This window comes from Ambystoma mexicanum, chromosome 12, assembly GCF_040938575.1.
Source record: "Ambystoma mexicanum isolate Mex_15411 chromosome 12, UKY_AmexF1_1, whole genome shotgun sequence".
Taxonomy (NCBI): Eukaryota; Metazoa; Chordata; class Amphibia; order Caudata; family Ambystomatidae; genus Ambystoma; species Ambystoma mexicanum.
This window is the reverse complement of record NC_090936.1, coordinates 1,125,232,829-1,125,249,485: the sequence shown is the minus strand read 5'-3', so window position 1 is coordinate 1,125,249,485 and position 16,657 is coordinate 1,125,232,829.

The window sequence follows — 16,657 nt, the reverse complement described above, 5'->3', positions numbered from 1 at the left end:
CGGCCCGGCCGACCCCGGCAGAATTTCCCCCCGACAGTGCCATTCTGTCTGGGTTACCACAGGGTTGTGGGAAGGGGTTTAGGCATCCTGAAGCGAGTTGCCTTGCCAACTCCGGTCGCACTCTGGTGTGATCGGCCCAAGTGGTGAGCCTTCCCGCTCACCACTTAGCATGTGTTGATTGACAGCTAGGCTGAATGAATGGGGGTTTTCTGCATGAAAGCAGGGCTTTTGGGACTGGATCTTCAGAAGTCGCCACAGGACCTAAGAATCCGCCGAGGGTAACGCTGAGCCGACCTGTAACGACGACACCTCCGGAGGAGCCTTGCTGAGCCTACTCACCACTTCCCGACGACAGAGGGTATCTCCCTGCCGGAGAGTCTCTTCCCCTGACTGGTGGGAACAACCAGTCCCCTTTGCTTTTTATTCGCCTCAGGACGCAGTGGTCGAATTGCCCGTACAGGACACCTCGGCAACCGGATAGCCACTACCCCTGTACCGCGACCAAAAGGTGGTGCCTTGTGACGGAGCACTCCGCGGCTGGTCTCTTCCCTGGTGGTGCACCGGACTTCACTTTTCTTCGACGACGAGAACATCTCTACTCTTGGCAAAGACCCGACGTCCATCCACCACCAGGAACAACTGCCCCCGCCGGAGCTGCCCTCCACAACAAGGTACCGTGTCCGCCTGGCTTCCCTTTCGTTCGGTTCGAGTGAGGTGTCTTAATCCTCTCCTTTCCGTTGGGTCGCCTCCAAGCTTTTCTCATTTATTGTTCTGAACTGGTTGAATCTGCCGATAACAATTTGCTACAAAGACTTGTATGCATCTCCACTAGAGACTTTTTGGGACACGTCGCCTTGCCTCTCTCCGAGTGGGCCTGGCCTCTGAACTTTATGATCTATTGTGGTTCTTGCCTTCTTACCGTACATTTTGCCCGTGAAGTATTGAACTGTGTTGATTTCGTGACCTGCCTATCTTTTTCGCTCCCGTCCTAACTAATATTAGAGTGCCATCTAGGTTGAGGCATACACCTCTGTCTGTAAATAAGTGGTGCCGGTAGAACCTAGACTTGTCGAAATATTGCTAGGGGGATTGATCGTTTCTTCTTCGTAGAGTAATTGTGTTTGATTTGTTTGCCGTGAAAGTGCCATAGTGTTTTTCATAGATGTTTCGTTATAAATAAATACCTTAATATCTTTACACTAAGCCTCGTTGCGTGTTTGCTTGTCTTGCTGTGAAGAATGTAGGATAACTAACCACAAAACTTAGCACAAAAAGCAACTATCAAAAAACATGTCTACGATGGAAACTTACAGTCAAGAGTCCTTGTCAGGTGAAAATACTGAGAGTTTGCGAGCTCGCTGTAGGCAAGAGAATCTTTCTGTAAGAGGCAAGAAGTTAGAACTAATCGAGAGATTGCTGGCGAACCAAATCTGGGTACTGGTTCAGAGGAACCAAGCTCTCCAGCAAATGTAGATAACAGTGATGGTGTTGATCTAAATCAAAGCTCTGATGATAGTGATGAAGAAGCTGAAGAGGAAGGAGAGGCTAACGAAATTGTCTCCCCTACCCCTCTGTCTGCCTTACCAGCTGTACCTACTGGGCCTATAGCAGGTCCCACAAGTAACCCTGCTTATTTTGAACTTGAAAAAATGAAGCTCGAATTAGAATACAAACGGTTCTTGGCTCAATCTGAACGAAACCAAGAGCTCGAGTTCAGACGGATGAATGCCCAGGCTGAGCAGAAGCAAGCTGAGTTAAGACTCAGGGAAATAGAACTTAATCACGAGTTAGAGATGAAAAAGTTGTCTATGGAAAATGCTTCCCTCTCCTCTGGTTCCTCTAGGAGCTCCAGTCCCAAAAGACCCCAGATGCCGAAGGAATTAGTGGGTATGTATGAACCGAGATTGGATGTGTTGGATTGGTTGAAACTGTTTGAATACAATCATGGGCTCCAGGAAATCACCGGGAATGCTTTACTTCCCTGGTTGTTCTCTAGGCTCCCTCCTGTTGCGACTGATGTGGTAATGGAATTGGGGGAGGCGGATAAGACGGATTCCGAAAGTGTGAAACTAGCTTTAATAGCTAGATTCGTGAAGACCCCTTCCCAGTATCTTAAGAGGTTTAGAACCCTCAAAAAGCATGAAGGTACCCCTTGGGCTACCTGGGTGAGTGAAGGGTTGAAGAACTTAGAGGGATGGATTAAGGGTTACAAAGTGAACACTTATGAGGGTATGAGGAATCTTATTATGTTGGAGTCGATTTATGATGCCTGTTCTCCTGAGCTCAGACAGCACTTGGCTGATTCGAAGGAATTGGATTCCCGGGAGCTAGCTAAGGCTGCTGACCGGGCTACTCATAGGGATTCTGGGGCAACTCAGAAAAAGGATGAGGGGAAACAGGCTAAAAAAGACTCAAAAGAGAATTCTAATAACTCACATTCCAAAGAGGGCCCCAAACAAAACCAGAATGGTAAGCCACAATGAAAACCACAGTAGAATAGTGTGTCTTCTGGTGCCAAACTGGAAGGAGGTCAGAACAAGCCACCATTCCAGAAAGCATTCGGTAAATGCTTTGTTTGTGGCTCAACTGACTACGTGAAAGGAGATCCCAGATGTAAGGTTAAACCTTCAGGGGTCCAGCTTGTCTCCTTAGCCTTCGCTCCAGAGGAGGAAGTCCAAATGGCAAGTGGAAACTTTCTACTGCTGGCTGACGAACCCATTGGAGTCTCAGCCAGCGTTTCTTTAGTATCTCTGGGGTTGTGGAAACAACAGAATTTAGATGTCTATAATTATATCCCCGATAATACTAAAGAGTATTATAAGGACAGTGTCCAGGTGAATGGTCAGGAGACTCCTGCCAGTAGGGACACTGGGGCCAGCATAACTGTGTTGGATAAATTATTTTTTCAGGCTGAGGATGTTGCTAAGGCACCCAAACGCCTCACCAAGTTAGCTGGAGGGCCTGTGCAGATGCTTCCCCAATTACCAGTTCTCATCCAGTGTAACAACATGACTGTGAAGATACCTGTCAGCATACAGAGTGAGGTACCAGGATGCGTACTGTTGGGTAACGATTTGAAAACTCTCGGAGTTGTATCGCATACTTTCAGACCTCCTAGTAAACGGTTACAGGAGCTAACCAGACCCGCCAGGGAGAGGACCATGCGCGGTACTCTCCAGGAGATGATGAAGAAAGAAATCACTCCTGCTCCACTGGAATTGTCGGCCGCTGTCTCCAAGAAATCAGAAGCGAAAGGGAAACCTAAGGCTTCTATACCGAAACCAGCAGCCAGCATTCCAGTGCAGCTAACACGGACTTCCCCGCGGTTGTCCAAAGTTACACCCGTAACTCCACCTCCAGCCGAGGCTGAGAGGGAGGTACAACCCTGTGTGGTAGAATTAGACTCTGAGGAAGAGCTAATGGAAGGCCAGGAAGTCATTGGAGATCTGGATCCTGTTAACCATCATGAGCTGCAGTCTTTACTGGCAGAAGGTGGACACAGCACGGCAGACTTCAGTAAGGGACAGAGAGAATGTCCAACTCTGGAAAGTTTTCGCCACCAGGCAGAAGCTCAGGCTGAAGGGCAAGAGCCTGGGAAATACAGGTTGCAATGGGAAGATGGCCTCTTCTACAGTGAAGCGACCGAGTCTGCACCTGGAGACTTCAAACGACTTGTAGTACCCCAAGAGAACAGACCACAGTTCTTGCAGTTAGCCCACGAGATTCCTCTGGCTGGTCACTTGAGTTTCAAGAAGACTAAGAAAAGGCTCTCTCTCTACTTCTATTGGCCGAAGATGGGGGCCGAAGTAGAAAAACACTGCAGGAGCTGCCACACCTGCCAGCTCTCTGGTAAGGTTGGCTCCAAGAATGTGGCACCTTTAGTGCCTCTCCCAGTTGTGGGAGTCCCATTTGAGAGAGTAGGGATTGACATTGTTGGTCCCCTTGATCCTCCAACCTCCTCAGGCAACAGGTTTGTACTTGTTGTAGTAGACCATGCTACTAGGTATCCTGAGGCAATTCCTATGAGGACTGTTACAGCTCCGGCTGTGGCTAAGGCCCTCCTTGGTATTGTTACTAGTGTCGGGTTTCCTAAGGAAGTAATCTCTGACAGGGGGTCAAACTTTATGTCCAACTAAATGAAAGCCATGTGGAAAACCTGTGGAGTTACTTACAAGTTCTCAACAGCTTACCACCCACAAACCAATGGGTTAGTAGAACGGTTCAACCGAACCATGAAGAGCAGGATAGGTGCTTTAGAGGAACCCCTTAAGCGTAAGTGGGACCTTCTACTGCCATGCCTTCTCTTTGCTTATAGAGAAGTCCCTCAGGAGAGAGTAGGTTACTCTCCCTTCAAACTACTCTATGGTCATCCCGTCAGAGGTCCATTGGCCCTGATTAAGGAGGGGTTGGAGAGTGCTCCTTCCCCCAAGCCAGTCAGAGTGACTGACTACGTGATAGGTCTCCGGAGGAGAATGTCACACATGATGACGGAAGCAAGCGATAACTTGAAAGCTGGACAAGCATTGGTCAAGCACTGGCACGATCAAAAGGCTAACATGGTTGAGTTCGCTCAAGACCAGCTCGTTCTTGTTATGATCCCAACAAGGCAGAGGGCCTTGCAAGATAAGTGGATGGGACCCTTCCGAGTCGTGGGTAAACTCGGAGAGGTTAACTATCTGGTGGACTTGGGCAATCCCAAGGAGGGTCCGACAGTCTTTCACACCAACCGACTTAAAGCGTATGTCTCACGACCTGATGTACGAGCGTTGCTTCTAGCGTCATCCGAGGAAGAAGAAGAGAGTGAAGCTCTTCCGTATCTCCTCAGAGGCTTACCTTTAGATGAAAAAATTGAAGGAGTAAATCTCTCCTCCAATCTGACAACCAAGCAACAAGAAGAGTGCAAATCTATGTTGAATCAGTTTGCCTCTCTGTTCTCGCTTTCACCAGGCTTGACCCCTTGGGGCCAGCACGACATACTCACTGGTGACTGTCTGCCAGTCAAAAGCAGAGGATACCGCATGTCAGAAAACGTACAAACCCACATCAAAGGTGAGGTCAGCAAGATGCTTGATCTCGGGGTAATAGAGCCCTCTACTAGTCCATGGTCTAGCCCAGTTGTGTTAGTACCAAACGCCGGATCTAAAGAACTTAGATTCTGCGTGGATTATAGAGCTCTTAATGCAGTCACCAAAACTGATGCCCAACCTTTGATAAGAACAGATGAGTTGGTGGATAAACTTGGCGCCGCCAAGTTCCTCAGCACATTTGACTTGACGTCAGGCTATTGGCAAATAGCCCTGACAGACCATGCCAAGGAGAAAACTGCATTTTCTACCCCCGTTGGCTTATACCAGTTTAAGGTAATGCCTTTCGGATTGAAGAATGCACCTGCTACGTTTCAACGGATGGTAAACCAGGTTCTGAATGGGATGGAGGACCTCTGCATGGCATACTTGGATGACATTGCAGTGTTCAGCAATTCCTGGGAAGAACATGTAACCCACCTGAGAGATGTTTTGCAGGTCTTGGACGAGCCAATCTGACCATAAAGGCGAGCAAATGCCAAATTGGACAGAGTAAGGTAGTCTATCTTGGGCATGAGGTAGGAGGTGGAGAAATAAGGCCTTTGCTCAGTAAAATTGAAGCTGTGCAAAATTGGACAACACCGACTACTCAAACCCAGGTGAGAGTCTTCCTAGGCCTCACTGGGTATTACAGGAATTTCATAGAGAACTATGGGACCATAGCTTCTCCACTGAATGTCATCTCCTCGCCCAAATTTCCTAAGAAGGTTATATGGAACGAGGAGTGTAATCAGGCTTTTGAAAACCTGAAAAAGGCTCTTTGCCAAGCCCCAGTACTCAGAGCTCCTGATTACCGCCAACACTTCATTGTGCAGACAGATGCTTCAAATGTAGGAATAGGTGCCATACTCAGTCAACTGGATGGGAAAGGTAGGGAGCACCCTGTTTGCTTCATCAGCCGCAAGCTGAAGGATCCTGAAACAAGGTGGGCAATAATCGAAAGAGAGTGCTTTGCTATCGTGTGGGCTCTGAAGAAGTTTAGGCCGTACTTGTATGGTTCTACTTTTGTCATTCAGACTGACCACCAACCCTTGAGATGGTTAATGCAAATGAAAGGGGAAAACCCAAAACTATTGACATGGTCGATCTGCCTGCAAGGGTTTGATTTCACCATTGAGCACAGGTCAGGATGTCACCACCAAAATGCTGATGGTCTCTCTAGGATGTATGCCATCGACTAGAGGTATGAGATTCATCCAGGAGTGGATTAAATCCTCCTGTCCCTTAGTCTGGGGGGGGAGTGTTAGGGAGAATTCTCTGTTTAGGCTGAATTTCCTAACCCAGTGAGTCCCCCAGCAGCTTTGCTGGATTTCGGGAGTTTGTTTTTTTCCATATTGCCAAGAGTGAGACTCTTTTCCTCCCACTCTTGGACATGTATGTGTGTAATTCCTTTGAATGTCAATGTGTTCTATGGGCTATGGGGTCTTTTACTCCATAGGGTCTCATATGTTTTTCTATGTGTGCTACACCGCACCCTATGTGCCGTAGCACTGGGGCGTCCTAGCGGACCCCCACCATAGACTCCATGCCCGGGGACTGACTACTGTCTCCCCGGGCATGTAAAGTCACCATTGGCTTTACTAGACCTAAATTTACTAACAGAACTAGTACATCTTATTGTGGACGTACTAGTAGGGGTAATTCGATTACTCCTGGATCTGTTACTCGAGGGGGCACTGTCCCGTCCCCCCTCGTCGAGTTTTGGCTGGTGGCAGTGGAAACTACTTGTTATGTTCGACCCCGAACCTAACCCTATGGGATTCGTCCCATTTTTGTAGATTGATACTTTTCCTCGTTAATCTCTAACGTACCACCGGTCTACTTATCGTAAATAAGTTTACGGATGGTATTTTCTGCCAGAACTCGGTTTTTAACATGGCGTCTGTGTTCGTCTCTTTGACTCATAAACCAAAGGTTGAGCCCTTTGTTCCACTTTTGGCGGGCCTCTGTACAGAGACCCTCCAAAGTGGTGCCATTCTGTCTGGTTTACCACAGGGGTGTGGGAGGGGGTTTAGGCACCCTGGACCGAGTTGCCTTGCCAACTCTGGTCGCATTCTGGAGTGATTGGCCCAAGTGGTGAGCCTTCCTGCTCACTACTTAGCATGTGTTGATTGATAGCTAGGCTGAATGAATGGGGGTTTTCTGCATAAAAGCAGGGCTTTTGGGACTGGATCTTCAGAAGTCGCCACAGGACCTAAGAATCCGACAAGGGTAACGCTGAGCCGACCTGCAACGACGACACCTCCGGTGGAGCCCTGCTGAGCTGACTCACCACTTCCTGACGACAGAGGAGATCTCCCTGCCGGAGAGTCTCTTCCCCTGACTGGTGGGAACACCAGTCCCCTTTGCTTTTTATTCGCCTCAGGATTCAGTGGTCGAATTGCCCGTGCAGCGCACCTCGGCAACCGGATAGCCACTACCCCTGTACCGCGACCAAAAGGTGGTGCCTTGTGACGGAGCACTCCGCGGCTGGTCTCTTCCCTGGTGGTGCACCGGACTTCACTTTTCTTTGACGACGAGAACATCTCTACTCTTGGCAAAGACCCGACGTGCATCCACCACCAGGAACAACTGCCCCCGCCGGAGCTGCGCTCCACAACAAGGTACCGTGTCCGCCTGGCTTCCCTTTCGATCGGTTCGAGTGAGGTGTCTTAATCCTCTCCTTTCCATTGTGTCGCCTCCAAGCTTTTCTCATTTATTGTTCTGAACTGGTTCAATCTGCCGATAACAATTTGCTACAAAGACTTGAATGCATCTCCACTAGAGACTTTTTGGGACACGTCGCCTTGCCTCTCTCCGAGTGGGCCTGGCCTCTGAACTTTATGATCTATTGTGATTCTTGCTTTCTTACCGTACATTTTGCCTGTGAAGTATTGAATTGTGTTGATTTCGTGACCTGCCTATCTTTTTCGCTCCCGTCCTAACTAATACTAGAGTGCCATCTAGGTTGAGGCATACACCTCTGTCTGTAAATAAGTGGTGCCGGTAGAACCTAGACTTGTCAAAATATTGCTAGGGGGATTGATCGTTTCTTCTTCGTAGAGTAATTGTGTTTGATTTGTTTGCCGTGAAAGTGCCATATTGTTTTTCATCGATGTTTCGTTATAAATAAATACCTTAATATCTTTACACTAAGCCTCGTTGCGTGTTTGCTTGTCTTGCTGTGAAGAATTGCCCTATTTTGTATACTCCACATACTGCTCAACTCTTCTTGAGGGAAGTCTGACTGCTCAGCCACAGCTACCAAGTGAATCTGTGTGGTACAGACTGCTACCAAGTGGGTTCACCGCCAAACACCTGTAGTCCTAAATCTTTTACAGTGGTCCCAGAGGGAACTGCACAGGTTTCCGCCTAACAATAACTAGGCTGCATCAGTGATTCTGAACATTGTCACAGACATGTGTCAAGCATCCATGGCATTTACAGGTCACAAACACGCAGATCAGACACACAGACATGGACACCATACATGTACATGGCATCAGCACCCATCCCTCACCCCGACCCATGTCCAGGACAGACACTGGCATGCTCTCATGTGTCCATTCCGCATAGGGCTCCCCATGTTTCATTTAAACTCATACACCAACCGTGTGCTTCACACATTACTGGTCTCACATGCATGACCATGATGTCCCTGCACACACACACGCGTACATGGCCTATGTCACACATACAGGCAAGTATCAGACAACCAGCACACTGCAACATTCCCTGTCTCACACAGCAATGCTTGGCCACTTACCGCTCGACTCCAGACGGGTCTGCCTCTCAAGGATCTGGGTATGGTGTGCTGGGCGTACGCGTTCCAGGACCCTCAGCTGGATGGTACTCATGCTGCCCCGGCCCCCCTCCACGAAGCGGCGCGCCTTCATGAGGGTCCTGGACCTCAAGTCCTCCCAGCGCTTCTTGACTTGCTTGATGTTGAAGGTTGCCACCCCCTCCGTGTTGATGGCAACCACAAAGTCGTCCCAGATCCTGTCCCGTCCTTCCTTGTCGGCGCGTGATGATCCAAAGAGGGCATCATAATGCCCCAGGACAAGCTCCACCAGGACACCAACTTCCTTCTGACTGAAGCTGGTGGCCCTCTGCCCCTCTGGCTGGGGGTCGAGAGTGGTCTCGGATGGTGTTTGCCCTGACATGGCGACCCCCGAGGCAGGCGTGGGTGGGCAACTGGGTCCTGGGGCTGGACTGTGAAGCGATGGTATCCCAGTCGGGAGTCTTCTGTTCCAGCAGGGGTAGACACAGCAACTGGACCCCTGCAGATGGCTGATGTGCAGGCACCAAATGGCAGGGCACGGTGGCAGCAGGCAGGCAGGCAGGCAGGCAGCAGCAGATGGCTCGTGGGAGGCTGCTCGGGGCTCTGGGGGGGGCAGTAATTTGGCCTTTTGGGCAGGAGCGTGGTCTTCCGTGTGCTTACGCGTGGCCAGCTTGATACGGAGTGATTTGGCACGAGAAAATTCTGCACGTCAGCATGCAATTCGAGGAAAGGCCCTTAGCGCGTAAGCGCGTCAGCACGCATACACGATTCCATTGGACCAAAGGCCCTTAGTGCGTAAGCGCGTCTGTGACGTATCACCCACGGGCGTTGCCCTGGCAGGGCTTGAAGATCCCACGTAGATTTACATTGCTCTGTACGTGCTTTTCGTGGGGTGCGGTGCGTGTGTTCTGCAGGCGTTGGGGTTCACACGCTATTACTTCACAGCTGGTGGGTGTTGGCTACGCGTTCTTCTACATGCAAGGCAGACGGTGAGTGGTACCCTGCTCCCCAAGGCCCGATCGCGTGTTAAACTACCCGCGAGCCCCTGAAATATATGTACCCCGCTCCCCCAGGCTGATCGCGTGTTAGACTTCCCGCAAGCCCCTGAAATACACGTACCCTGCTCCCCCAGGCCCGATCGTGTGTTAAACTTCCTGCGAGCCCCTGAAATACACGTACCCCGCTCCCCCAGGCCCGATCGCGTGTTAAACTTCCCGCGCACCCACGAAATACACACACATGCTATTATTCACACAGCGGGTGTCTGTGTTTGTCGCGTACACCTTTGCACGTCATTTAGGGGTGCGCGGGAAGTTTCACACGCAAATTCAGCAGGGTACATGCATTTCAGGGGTTCTGGGGAGTACTACACGCGAATTGGCCATGTGGGTCCTCCCAGGTGTTCTCTCTACACCCTCCACGGCCCCTGCAGGCAGCCCACACCACAGGGGACTACTCTGCACCCCTGCTCATGTCCCGCAGGCAGCCCATACAACATGGGCATGCCCCCCAGCCAAGCTACACGTCACCTTGCACTACTGATCAACGACGCATGTCTCCCAGCACCCCCACCCCCCAGCACTGTGGGGCACCTGCCAGCAGGCCCGCACTCATGTCCCCTTGCACCACACCCCCAGCATTAGGGGCACCCTCCACCAGGCCCCCACTCATGTCCAACTCATGTCCCCCTGCACCCCCAACACTGTGGGGCACCCTCCACCAGGCCCTCACTCATGTCCAACTCATGTCTCCCTGCACCCCCAACCCCAGCAGTCAGGGGCACCCTCCACCAGGCCCCCACTCATGTCCAACTCATGTCCCCCTGCGCCCCCACCCCCCAGCATTGCGGGGCACCCTCCACCAGGCCCCTACTCATGTCCCCCTGCACCCCCACCCCCCAGCAGTGCCGGGCACCCTCCACCAGGCCCCCACACATGTCCCCCTGCACCACCACCCCCAGCAGTGCAGGGCACCTGCCAGCAGGCCCCCATACATGTCCCCCCAACACCTCATGACGATCCATAATCATGGCCCCCATGCCCACTCAATACACTGCCCACGCCACCCCAGTCCGAACACACCACCAGGTATGACATCCACCCCACAAAGAAATCACCAGCACATGATGCATCCCAAATGTCTAGTCTGCACATCAACATATATCCGTCAAACCCACACAATGACAGCATGCAAATGATAAAACACACATTGCGACATGCATGAAACCAAAGAGAGAATACCACACATTGAAGTACCAAATGATAATGTATTAAACAGAAAAGCAAGGCAATAAAATGGAACAGAAGAAAATGGAAATAATAAATGAAATCCAGCATGACCAATAAATGAAAAAGACGCATGAAATCCAAATGAAAAGCAATCCAAAAGCAAGTCTCCAAAGTGTCAGTCTGAGTAAATAAATCCAAGGTGCAAAAATAATAAAAAAACATTGATCCATGGGAAAAAAATATCAACAATCCAAATCCATTGTCAAACTATGTACAAAGTGAACATCCAGGGTCCATGTGCATAATCCTTTAAATGAAACTTATAAAAATTAATCCTACCTAATGAAGAACTATATACAAGAAGTTGGGGCATCGTCCAAGTGCCCCAAAACAAAACAAAACTGAAAGGAAACTTAACACTAAATAACTATTTACAAGGGCAGCGGGCTAGTCCGACGGCTCACTTCTGGATGTTCCGGGCCAGGGCATCATCGAACTCCTGCTCAATGTCCCGGAGGCGGTCCTCTTCCATGGCCCCGAGGGTCCGCAGGGATGACGACATGTTCTCCTCCAACTCCCTGCGGATTGCCTCGAGGCACTCGGCCCGCCTCAGGGCCCTCCGCATGGAGTTCTCCGCCTTAACCATCGTGAGCCGTGCCTCTTCCGCCCACTGCCGCTCCGCATCTATGGCATGGCCCAACCACTGCCACACGGAAGACACTTCCCGTCCTGGGTCCTCCTGCCCTCCGGCCGATGCCTGCCCCTCCGATGTCGAAGGCCCCGAGCTATCATGGCTCCCACCTCGTTGCTGCTGCTGCTGTGCCTGTGCCCGTGCCCTGGCTCCTGCTGCCTGCACATCCTCCACCGGCCGGGGTGCAGTCATTGATGTGGCCACCCCTGCTGGACGTCCGACTCCCGACAGAGGCAGGGATGTGTCCTCCACTGTCATGAGGACAGGACGATGGAAGTGTTGGACACAGTGGAAGCGCCATTAATACACCCTTCACAGCGCTCTGTGCAGCGTTCTAGCTGTTACGTTCTGTGCTCTTCATATTGAGGTTAGCCACGCCCCCTCCTTGCGTTGCAACTGTTTCCTGTTCTTCGCTACACTGGTGCCTTTGGTTCCCGTGCCCTCTGTGTATTTTCCTCCCGACTGAAATTCTCTCTTCTATAGCGTCCTTGTTCCTGATCCTTATTTTTTCCGCCTTTAGCGGTGCTACTCGCAGCATCTTTTTCTTTCTGTTTATTTCCTCTGTTTCTCTGCCTGCGCTCGGGCTTTCACTTTCTGGTAACGCCGCCTCCTTTTCTCGTGTCATGTTTTCGGTTCGTACCTCCGGCCATGCCCATACCTCCGGCCATGCCCCGCATGCCCATACCTCCGGCCATGCCCCGTTATCCAGCGCTCACTCTCCTCCACCTGTCCCCCAGGGCTCACACAGGCAACCCGGTGTGGCTCGCGCGCTGGCGAAACAATCGCCGCACGCTGTTCAGTCACGCTTGCGGCCGTTTCTCCATTGGCAGTTGCCATGGAGATTAGGTAGCCGCTTGATCCCTCGTACCGTGTTGGCCCGGTCACGTGACTCTTCCATACGGTCATGTGCCCCGGGTTCACGGTCACGTGACTCCAGTCATCGTCACGTGACCAGGAAGTGAACGTATATAAACCAGGCAGTACCTGTACTCCACGCTTCACAGCTGATTTCCTTGGAGACCCTGACTGGCGAACTTACTCGTGCTACTTACCCGGCTTCCTGAAACCTTGCTCTTGTTATTTGGACTTCCTACGGATCACGTTTGGCTACGGCGACACCGGCTCCTCTGTTTAACACGGTTCTTTGACCTCGGACTGAATCACGGACTCCCTCTGGATCTTGCTCTTTGTTCTTCCACGGACGGCTCTTCCTGGCTTCAGACCCAGCTTTTCTGCTCAACGGACTTCTCTTGGATTTTCCAGATCGCCTCGCTGCACGCTGGGTCACATCTCCCTAGTGGTGGTTGCAATCCAACTGTTGGGACCCGTACTTCGGTACAACTTTCTCCAGGTGGAGACTGACGATTTACATCTGGTCCTATCCGATCCTTTGCCTGAGTGAGTCCTGGTACCATCCTCCCTTTCAGGTTCTACGTCCTTTCCATCAAGTCCCCGGTAAGACCCTGCTAGTTCTATGTTTAATTACTCGTTATGCCCTGCTTGCTTGGATTGTAATCATTGCCTTTTTCCACAGCTACCTTGGGGTTCCTAGTACTTCAGTTCCGGCTTCGGATCTTCTCCACCTGTGGCCTCAAAGGTTGCATAGGGAGTGATAAGTGACTCTCCCTGTGCGGCACTTGGGGACGGAGGTCTCCTATATCTTCACGACCCTCAACGCACAACAGACTGTGAAGCCTAGTCGTGTGAGATATGGAGGGCGCCGCTGAAGACCCCCTGGCCGCTGTAATCCAAGCACTTACGGTACTACGGGCCGACATGGTGGCTGCTAATGCAGCAGTCATCAGCGTCTCGACCTATTACAGAGTGCCCAACATCCCCTGCCCGCAGACCCAGAGCTGGGTGACGCCACTCCAGCTTCTGTACCCCTTGCACACCCATTCCCGGCTCCCTCGGCTCCTGTTCCGGTGGTCCTGCCCTCTCTCTTTCCTTTAGCTGCCCCAGAAAAGTTCCAGGGGGACCCGAGGAAGTTTAGGACCTTCCTTAACCAGTGTAGATTACACTTTCTGTGTCGGCCCCTTGTTTTTCCTGACCCCACCACTAAGGCGGCATTCGCTCTATCTCACCTAGCTGGCACGGCCGCTGCTTGGGCAAACCCGCTGTTAGAAAACAATCATCCTGCCCTCTATGATTTTGACCAGTTAATAACAGAAATGTCCAGGGTGTTTGACACCAGATACAAAGCGCAATCCCATGATCTAGAATTACTGGATTTATCACAGGGTAAGAGCTCCCTCATTGAGTACATCACACGGTTCAATCAACTAGCAGCTGAGACCTCATGGCCCGAAAGCAAAAAATCGGTAGTATTCTATAGAGGTCTAAACAACCCTATGAAGGACGCTCTGGCCATGGTCCCGTCCCTACCTGTTCAGTTCCCGGCCCTGGTGGAATTGGCACTCCAAGTGGACGCACGGCGCTCTGAACGCAGGGCTGAGGCCGGATTCTCCCGGTCTGCCGGCTCTGCCGTCTCATCATCTTACACTGAACCCACCAGTGAGCCTATGCAAATAGGGGGTGTTAGGAGTCCCATCACCTCAAGGGAAAGAGAGCGCAGAAGGGCCGAGAACGCCTGCTTTTACTGTGGATTGGGGGGGCATTTAGTCAAGGAGTGTCCTCGAAAACCCAAATCCAAGAAACCGGATTTTCGTCCAGCTCGATCCTAGATACGGGGGTAGGATCGAGTTCTCCACGCCCTTCCCCGAGTCACACTCCGTCGTTTGGTCGAATCAGGCCCATCCAGGTAGAAGCTACCATACAGCCTGCCCCTGGTATCACTCACCCCGTACAGATCACCATAGATTCTGGGGCCTCCGGGAACTATATCGATATCACCCTAGCCCAGACACTGAATCTTCCTTTGATCAACAAACACCGACCTGAACCGGTTCAAGCAGTCGACGGGACTGAGCTTGTTTCTGGTCCCATCAAGCAACAGACAGCTCCCCTCGTCCTGACCATCCAATCGACCCATAGAGAAACCCTCCACTTTGATTTAATATCCATGCCCCAGTTCGGTATCATCATAGGCATACCATGGTTACGAGAGCACAACCCGCATATCGATTGGGGAACAGGACAAATACATTTCGAATCCGAGCTCTGTCAGAACTTCTGTCTACCTACAGACACAGAGACTGACACCCCGGCAGGGGCTCTTGGTGCGGTTGCCCAACTATCATTACTGGGCGATGTTATCCCCCCTGCCTCCCACATAGTGGGTTTAGTCACCAATCACATTCCTGTGGTTTATCAGGATTACAGCATGCTATTTGATCAGGGCTCCTCCGAAGTACTCCCTCCTCACCGCCCATATGATTGCCCGATTGACCTGGTTCCCGGGACTGTAGTACCCTCGGGCCGCATTTATTCTTTGTCCGTGTCGGAGGATCTGACTCTTAAAGAGTACATCGACAAGGCGCTGCACCTGGGTCACATACGACCGTCTAGATCCTCTGCAGCCAGCCCCATATTTTTCGTGCCCAAAAAAGAGGGCGACCTCCGCCCCTGTGTGGATTATCGTCGGCTCAATGCCATCACTATCAAGAACCGGTACCCGATTCCACTCATCTCTCCTCTGCTAGACCGGTTAACCCATGCCTCCATGTATACCAAGTTGGATTTGCGGGGGGCCTATTATCTCGTCCGCATCCGAAAGGGAGACGAGTGGAAGACCGCCTTCTGTACGCGGTATGGCCTTTACGAGTATACGGTCATGCCCTTCGGCCTATGCAACGCCCCGGCCACCTTTCAACATTTCATGAATGACATCTTCTCGGACATCTTGGACATATTTGTGGTGGTGTATCTTGATGACATACTCATTTATTCTCACACATTGACGGAACACGTCCAACATGTACGAGAAGTGTTGTCCCGGCTGCGACACCACTTGTTGTTTGTGAAACCCGAAAAATGTTTGTTCCATGTAACTAACGTGGAGTTTTTGGGGTTCAACATTACACCTGGTGGTCTGGCCATGAATCATGCCAAAGTCCGGGCGGTCCTTGACTGGCCAACACCAAAAACCCTGAAATCCCTACAATCTTTCTTGGGTTTCGCCAATTTCTATCGGCGTTTTATTTCTGGGTTTTCTTCTCTTGTGTCTCCTCTCACTTCCCTTACCAGTCCTCTTGTCCCGTTCAAATGGGAGGTGATGCACCAGCAGGCCTTTGACGCGTTAAAGAACGCCTTCACCACTGCCCCTGTGCTCCAGCACCCCGACCCTGACCAGCCGTACGTAGTTGAGGCTGACGCCTCTTCCTTCGCACTGGGAGCTATCCTGTCACAAGCCTGTCCCAATACAGGTCGGCTTCATCCTGTGGCCTTTCATTCACGCAAGTTTAACCCTGCAGAAACCCATTATACCGTCACAGAAAAAGAGTTGTTGGCGGTGATGGACGCTTTTCGTACCTGGCGTCACCACCTGTTGGGGGCCAAACATAAGGTCACGGTATACACCGACCACAGAAACTTGCAAGACCTGGCAGCCCTGAAATGCGTAAACAGTAGACAGGTCAGGTGGCACCTGTTCTTCGCCGCTTTTGAATTTCAGATTAAACATCGCTCTGGTTCTGAGCATAGTAAGGCAGACGCTTTGTCTCGCTCCCCTGGGGGGGTTTCGTTACCAGTATTTCCTGACACACTTTTGCCCCGGGGACATGTCATCTGTACTTGTACTCCTCCCCTACCTCTGCTCGAGGAGATCCGCTCTTGGGTAAAAAATCACCCCGATCATTTGTCAGAATGGGATCCCTCCTTTCATAACGGTCTACCGTATGTACAGGACCGTCTAGTCCTCCCTACCGCTGACACCAGAAACCTAGCCCTGGAGTGGTCACATGATGCCCCGGTCAATGGTCACCCAGGCCAGGCC